This window comes from Procambarus clarkii, unplaced genomic scaffold (assembly GCF_040958095.1).
Source record: "Procambarus clarkii isolate CNS0578487 unplaced genomic scaffold, FALCON_Pclarkii_2.0 HiC_scaffold_119, whole genome shotgun sequence".
In the NCBI taxonomy this organism is placed as follows: domain Eukaryota; kingdom Metazoa; phylum Arthropoda; class Malacostraca; order Decapoda; family Cambaridae; genus Procambarus; species Procambarus clarkii.
In genome coordinates, this window is record NW_027189152.1 from 333,547 (window position 1) to 340,797 (window position 7,251).

The following is a 7,251-nucleotide window of genomic DNA, read 5'->3' on the forward strand; positions in this document are numbered from 1 at the left end:
TCAACTATTTTGAATTACGCTAATTAAACTGTTTTTCTTCACTACCTTATGGCTCTGGTCAAAACCCAAGGTTTTTTCATTCACTTGTACATTCACTTATAGTCTTTTTCACTTCGAAGTTGCCTGATTACCCCTCCCACTCCACTAGTGTGTGTGTGTGTGTGTGTGTGTGTGTGCGTGTGAGTGTGTGTGTGTGTGTGTGTGTGTGTGTGTGTGTGTGTGTGTGTGTGCGTGCGTGCGTGTGTGTGTGTGTGTGTGTGTGTGTACTCACCTAGTTGTGCTTGCGGGGGTTGAGCTCTGGCTCTTTGGTCCCGCCTCTCAACTGTCAATCAACAGGTGTACAGGTTCCTGAGCCTATTGGGCTCTATCATATCTACACTTGAAACTGTGTATGGAGTCAGCCTCCACCACATCACTTCCTAATGCATTCCATTTGTCAACCACTCTCACACTAAAAAAGTTCTTTCTAATATCTCTGTGGCTCATTTGGGCACTCAGTTTCCACCTGTGTCCCCTAGTGCGTGTGCGCCTTGTGTTAAACAGCCTGTCTTTATCAACCCTGTCAATTCCCTTGAGGATCTTGAATGTGGTGATCATGTCCTCTCTAACTCTTCTGTCTTCCAACGAAGTGAGGTTTAATTCCCGTAGTCTCTCCTCGTAGCTCATACCTCTCAGCTCGGGTACTAGTCTGGTGGCAAACCTTTGAATCTTTTCCAGTTTAGTCTTATCCTTGACTAGATATGGACTCCATGCTGGTGCCGCATACTCCAGGATTGGTCTGACATATGTGGTATATAATGTTCTGAAAGATTCCTTACACAAGTTTCTAAAGGCCGTTCTTATGTTAGCCAACCTGGCATATGCTGCTGCTGTTATCCTCTTGATATGAGCATCAGGGAACAGGTCTGGCGTGATATCAACCCCCAGGTCTTTCTCTCTCTCGGACTCTTGAAGTATTTCATCTCCCAAGTGATACTTTGTATCTGGTCTCCTGCTTCCTACCCCTATCTTCATTACATTACATTTGCTTGGATTAAACTCTAACAGCCATTTGTTCGACCATTCCTGCAGCTTGTCCAGGTCTTCTTGAAGCCTCAAGCTGTCCTCCTCTGTCTTAATCCTTCTCATAATTTTGGCGTCGTCAGCAAACATTCAGAGGAATGAGTCTATACCCTCTGGGAGATCATTTACGTATATCAGAAACAGGATAGGTCCAAGTACAGAGCCCTGTGGGACTCCACTGGTGACTTCACGCCAGTCTGAGGTCTCACCCCTCACTGTAACTCTCTGCTTCCTATTGTTTAGGTACTCCCTTATCCACTGGATAAGCACACACACTGTGTGTGTGTGCGTGTGAGTGTGTGTGTGTGTGTGTGTGTGTGTGTGTGTGTGTGTGTGTGTGTGTGTGTGTGTGTGTGTGTGCGCGTGTGTGTGTGTGTGTGTGTGTGTGTGTGTGTGTGTGTGTGCGTGTGTGTGTGCGTGTGAGAGTGTGTGTGTGTGTGCGTGTGAGTGTGTGTGTGTGTGTGTGTGTGTGTGTGTGTGTGTGTGTGTGTGTGTGTGTGTGTGCGTATGAGTGTGTGTGTTGTTATGATCTCAGCCTACAGGAGAAACGAGTCTCCCTCCTTGAGAGTTATTCATCAAGCCTGACCTAACTAGAAGGTCTAGCAAATGTTGAGGTGATAACCCATATGTAAAATGGCTGGTTGGATATGTATAACAGTTTGAGATTATGGGCAATGCAGAAGAAAATAGATAAATGACTGGCTAGGAGATGTGGACATTTTGCTTGATTCGTGAGGCTCGCTTCCGGAGGACCTTGACCTCACTTGAGTGCCAGACATCGCAGGGGGAAGCCGCGCTCCGTTTGAGCTCCCGCCAGAAGGGAACCCCTGGTGATATATCTCTAAGAGAAGAGAAGTGTGCAGACGTGCCAGCTGTGGAATTGAGCTGAGAACGTTGTGGTGTCAAGTCTTGGACGGCGAGGAGAGTTTAATAAGCTACTCAGAGGCATTTTCGTGGGCTGTGTGGAGCTCCCTGACCAGACGCCGTCAGAGGGAAAGCGCCCTCGATCAGTTAATCTGTGGTAAGCACGATATACGCCAGTTCATAGTGATTGCTTATATTTGGTCGTGTGCCCAGCGACAGTAGCGATGTTTATTTATAAGTTAGACATGTTTTAATAAGGCAGAAGGCCTGAAATAAGAGAGTGGAGAGGGAGGAACACGGAGCGACGTCCGCCCCCTCTGAGCGCTGGCGGACGACTGAGGGAGCCTGGCTCCGGATGGAGGAAGACCCTCCCAGCGAGTGAGGACCGCCGCCAGGCGAGGTGGAGTATGGACCCACCCAAAACGGGGGAGTCCACTCTCACTGTATGTAGAGAACAGATAGAGGTTTGAGGCAAACATATTGTGTGAATATTTTTTGTTTGTGTTAAAGGGGAACATTTTATTGGAGTGTCGATGGGTTGCAGGTTTGTTCTTTGGGGAAGAAGTTGCTGAGAACTTCGAAGCCAGCAGATGAAGTAGCTGATGAGACTCCAAGGTAGTGGAGCAGAGGACCTCGAGCTGTGAGGAGAAGCAGCAGTGAAGAGGAGTGTCACGTGCTTCTGTAGAGGTGGAGAAGCACCATAGTTGCTCGGGGAAACTTCATGGTGTAGCAGCCAAGAGAGCTGTGGAGGACCCTAGCAGAAGGGTGAAGCACCGTAGTTGCTCAAGGAAACTTCATGATAGCAGCCTGGAGGAGCTGCAGAGGATCCTGGTAGTGAAGCCCGGAAGAACCTAAGGATATTAGGGTAGTGAACTTCCAGAGGTGGAAGGGGAAGTTCTGGTGGATTACTTATAGGGCGTTGATAGTGTTTGGTTGTCAGTAGCGTGCAAGACGCAGTGAGAGGTGAGTGACTGTTGGCATTCTTACGTCAAGGAGTTTTTTATGCTGAAGTATCAATGAACATTTATACTGGTATATGTTATTGCATTCAAATGCTGATTTTCTATATATACATTATCTTGCTGATAGTGCAACAGCGTATGTAGACTTGATCAACTTGAGGAGGTTGATAGTATCAGGTGGTGAACCAGGAGATAGGATACCACTTGATAAGCTGATAATAGAGTTCTGATGGTGTTGGAATGCAACCTGATTGTGATATTATAGAGTATAGGATTCATTATTATTATATGTGTGTATGTATCGTGTATGTGCTTTGTCCAGTAAATGTATCCCAATTTGCTGGTGTTTGCCCTTGTCCTAGTGAGGCTTCCCAGGAGGTAGTAAAGAAGGAGAGAGAGAGAGAAAGAACCAAGAACCACTGCCGTGGACAGAGTAAAAGGTAATACTAATAAGTCAAAAAGGGGATTGAGGAGATCATATCACCTAAGGAGAGAGTGGGGAGTCACAGCGGCTCGAGTGGGTGTGTGCACGTGACAACGAGGCTAAGTGTTGGAGCCGCATCCCCTAAACGTGTGACGTTGAGCCCCTCTCCAAGAGCCAGAAGCGCCAAGGGTGATCTCCTAGTATAAGCACTCTACCGAGTTGTGGGTTGGGTTGTCCGTAGAGAAGGATCAACGACGACAACACCAACCAACCCACAGTCTATAATAAATTGGGGGTCTGTCCGGGATAGTGAACTGACACATCCACACCCTGTCCAAGAGTGGATTTGTACACCCTTGCTGAAATAGATAAACTGTGTGACCGCAAGTGTATACTCTCTCTCTTGGGAAGACTCACAGGACAAAGATGGATAAGGTGCAAGCATTTGTGGAGTCAGGCAAGCCTGAGGACTTGGAAGGTTGCACGAGGGATCAATTGAAACAAATAGCAGAAAAATGTGGCATTAGGTTGAAAGCATCTAAAGTAGCTGGGATGAAGGATGAGATCCTGAGACAGTTAAGAGCCAAAAATGAAGCGGCAGAGCAAGGAGCCCAAAAAGGAGCTGAAAGTGGAAAGGAGGATGATGGGCAGGATGAAGTGAGATCCCAGGGATCGAGTAGGAGCAGCAAGAGTAGCCGCAGTAGCAGGAGTAGCCGAAATAGGAGCTTGGAGAGATTCCAGTTAGAGCTCCAGATCCAACAACAGCGTGAGGAGAGACAGTTCCAGCTGGAAAAGATGAAGTTAGAACTCCAGATGAAAAATGAAGCAGAGAAGGAAAAAGAAAAAACCAGGCTGGAAGTAGAAAAAGAGAAAACCAGACTGGAAGTAGAAAAAGAGAAAACCAGAATAAGGGAACTGGAGTTGGAACAAGAGAAAGAAAAAGAGAAAACCAGAGTAAGAGAACTGGAGTTGGAACAGGAGAAAGAAAAAGAGAAAGCAAGACTAGAGGTCGAAAAAGAAAAAGCCCAGGTCGAAAAAGAAAAAGAGAGAACAAAACAAATGCAGATAGAAGCGAATAGAACCTTGGCTGAGCAAAGGATTGAACATGGGTTGCCAGAGAGCACCACCCAGGTATCACACCCACCAGATGTTAGGGTTAGGGAGAAGGACATTCCCTTGTTTGTTCCCGAAGAGGCAGAGAGCTTTTTCGAGCACTTTGAAAAAGTAGCCAGCATCAAGGAGTGGCCACAGGAGGAATGGGCCCAGCTGGTCCAGTTAAGATTGACCGGTGCAGCCAGGGAGGCATACACCCAATTGTCACTGGAAGAGTGCCAGGATTATGCCACAGTAAAGAGCAGCATATTGCGCTCGTTTCAGTTAACCCCAGAAGCTTATAGAAAGCGCTTCAGAGAGATGAGCAAAGTTGGAGCATGTACGTTTGCTGAGACAGCAAGAGATCTGGAAAGACGATTCCAGAAGTGGATTGAGGCTGCAGGAGTTGGATCTTACGCTGACCTGAAGCAACTGATGGTCATGGAGAAGTTCTTGGAGATGATGCATCCCGAAACAAAGTTCAAGATCCAAGAAGCAGGGATAATGGAGGTGAAAGATGCCGCAGATAGGGCGGATATGATTACTGAAGCGTACAAGAGCTTAAGGGAGAACAGAGTGCAGAATGAGGTGAGACGCAGCAATGGCAGATCCAATGGAGTCTGGGGAGGAAGAAATTATGAAAGACCCAGAAGAGTCTGGGGTGAGAAAAATTTTGATAAATGGGCAGATAAAAGTAAGTACCCTAAAACTCAGAAGAGTAGGTCGCGCACTTCGTCTGAAAGTGAGGATGGAGGAGCTAAACGAGAAACTAATCGTTATCCAGGGAATCAAGAGTCCAGTAAAGCTCCACAGAGTACGAGTGTACCTGGCTCGAGGAACTCTCATGTGAGTGGACAAAGTCAGAGCCGCTTTGGTACGTATAGGAGAGATTTCTCCCAGATGAGATGTTACAATTGTAACGGATTGGGTCACGTGATGCGAGATTGTCGGCAGGGCAAGAGAGTTGTGACCCTGGCCATGTGTGACCCCCGAAGCAAATATATCAATGTGTTCCAAGACAAACCACAGAGAGCGAACTTAGTGAACGAGAGGTATAGGCCGTTCATGAGCAAAGGTTGGATCAGTGTAGGAGGCCAACCTGAGGTAGAAGTTGGTATCTTAAGAGATACCGGAGCTAATCAGAGCTTGATTGCGAGAAGCCTGATTGGGAATGGTCGACGGTTAGCTGGCAGTGGGAAGATGAAAGTATATGGGTTATTGTCTGAAAGTGACATGCCCGTTTGTACTGTCCAGCTAAGGTCGGAATATGTGTCGGCGGAGGTGATGTTGGGAGTGTGCCCCGACATACCTATTCCAGGAGTCCAAGTGATCCTGGGGAATGACTTGTGCGGGACAAAGGTGTTGCCAAGAGTCATAGTGGAGACTGTGCCAGAGGAGTGCCCAGAAGGTCACGGCACGGGTGGGACACCTGAGAGTGTGAACCTGACTGACATCCGAGGAGATGAGTCAGGAGACCGCCAAGCCATTGAGTACCCTGTCTCGGTAGTGATGAAGACAGAGGTGGCCGACAAGGAAGACGCTGGAGAAGATGAGACAGTGTCAATTAAACCGGTAGAATATATTGATGTAGATATAGCATGGCTGTTTGATGAAGGTCCAGCCCAGAAAAATGAAGTCTCGGTGAGGTCAAAAGTGAAGATGGCCCAGCCGAAGAAGAATACTGTGAAGGGAGTTGACCTGAAGAGAGCCCAGACTGCTGAAATTGAGAGTCGGAAGGCGAATGCAACTGTGCTGAGTAGGAATGAGGAAAGATGTGGACAGACTGAGGACGGGAATAGAGCGTCAAGTGGTCCACGAGCACAGAGGCATATGGATAAGGGAGTTAAGTTGCGGGAGATGTCAAGAGTTGACATGTTTCACAGAAAACGTGGAGGAGAGATGGTGAAGAGTAATAGCCGAGAAAATGAAAGGAGAAGAGACAGTATGTGTGGAGAGATGCTTACGAGCACTCTGGGAGAGATAGAGCGACATGTACGGTCGAGTACTGTTGGATGTAGTACAGCGCTCGAAGAAACTTGTAAGGAACGAAGAAGTGTTGAAGGAGAAGAAATGGAGTTGTATAGAGGTGAAAAGTGGGGGAAGAGAAAGATGATGCAAGCATGGAGGAATAGAAGAAAGCCGAGGACTCGATGGAGGTCAAACAGGATGAGGTCTTGGATAAATGAGGAGACGAAAGGGAGGATCATCGGTGAAGACGAGGAAGTGAAGTATGATGACAGGAGACGAAAGTATAACGGCAGTAGATGGAAGTGTGAAGACGACAGAGGAGGTACAGACAGCAGATGTCTGACTCTGGACGTGAAGAGAAGAAGACGAGGAAATGGAGGGTGGAGACAGTAAGTAGAGTGGACCGATGGAGTGCAGGCGTCCAAGGAGGACAGCCTAGCCAAGAGGTGCCAGATAAGTCAGATCGTTTATGAGAAGATCATGTTCCTGGAGAGTTGTGAGCCGGATGTTGCAAGGAGCAACGAACTAATTGTAGACTTCTAAGGGAGTATGTAAACAGACAAACCGGTCGAACCAATCGGTTAAAGAACGAGACAGTGTGGTGGCGGATGTATTATCCCGAGCTATGCCACTGGAATAACTCTCAAAAATAAGGGGAGGGGAGTGTTATGATCTCAGCCTACAGGAGAAACGAGTCTCCCTCCTTGAGAGTTATTCATCAAGCCTGACCTAACTAGAAGGTCTAGCAAATGTTGAGGTGATAACCCATATGTAAAATGGCTGGTTGGATATGTATAACAGTTTGAGATTATGGGCAATGCAGAAGAAAATAGATAAATGACTGGCTAGGAGATGTGAACATTTTGCTGGAGGCGTGAG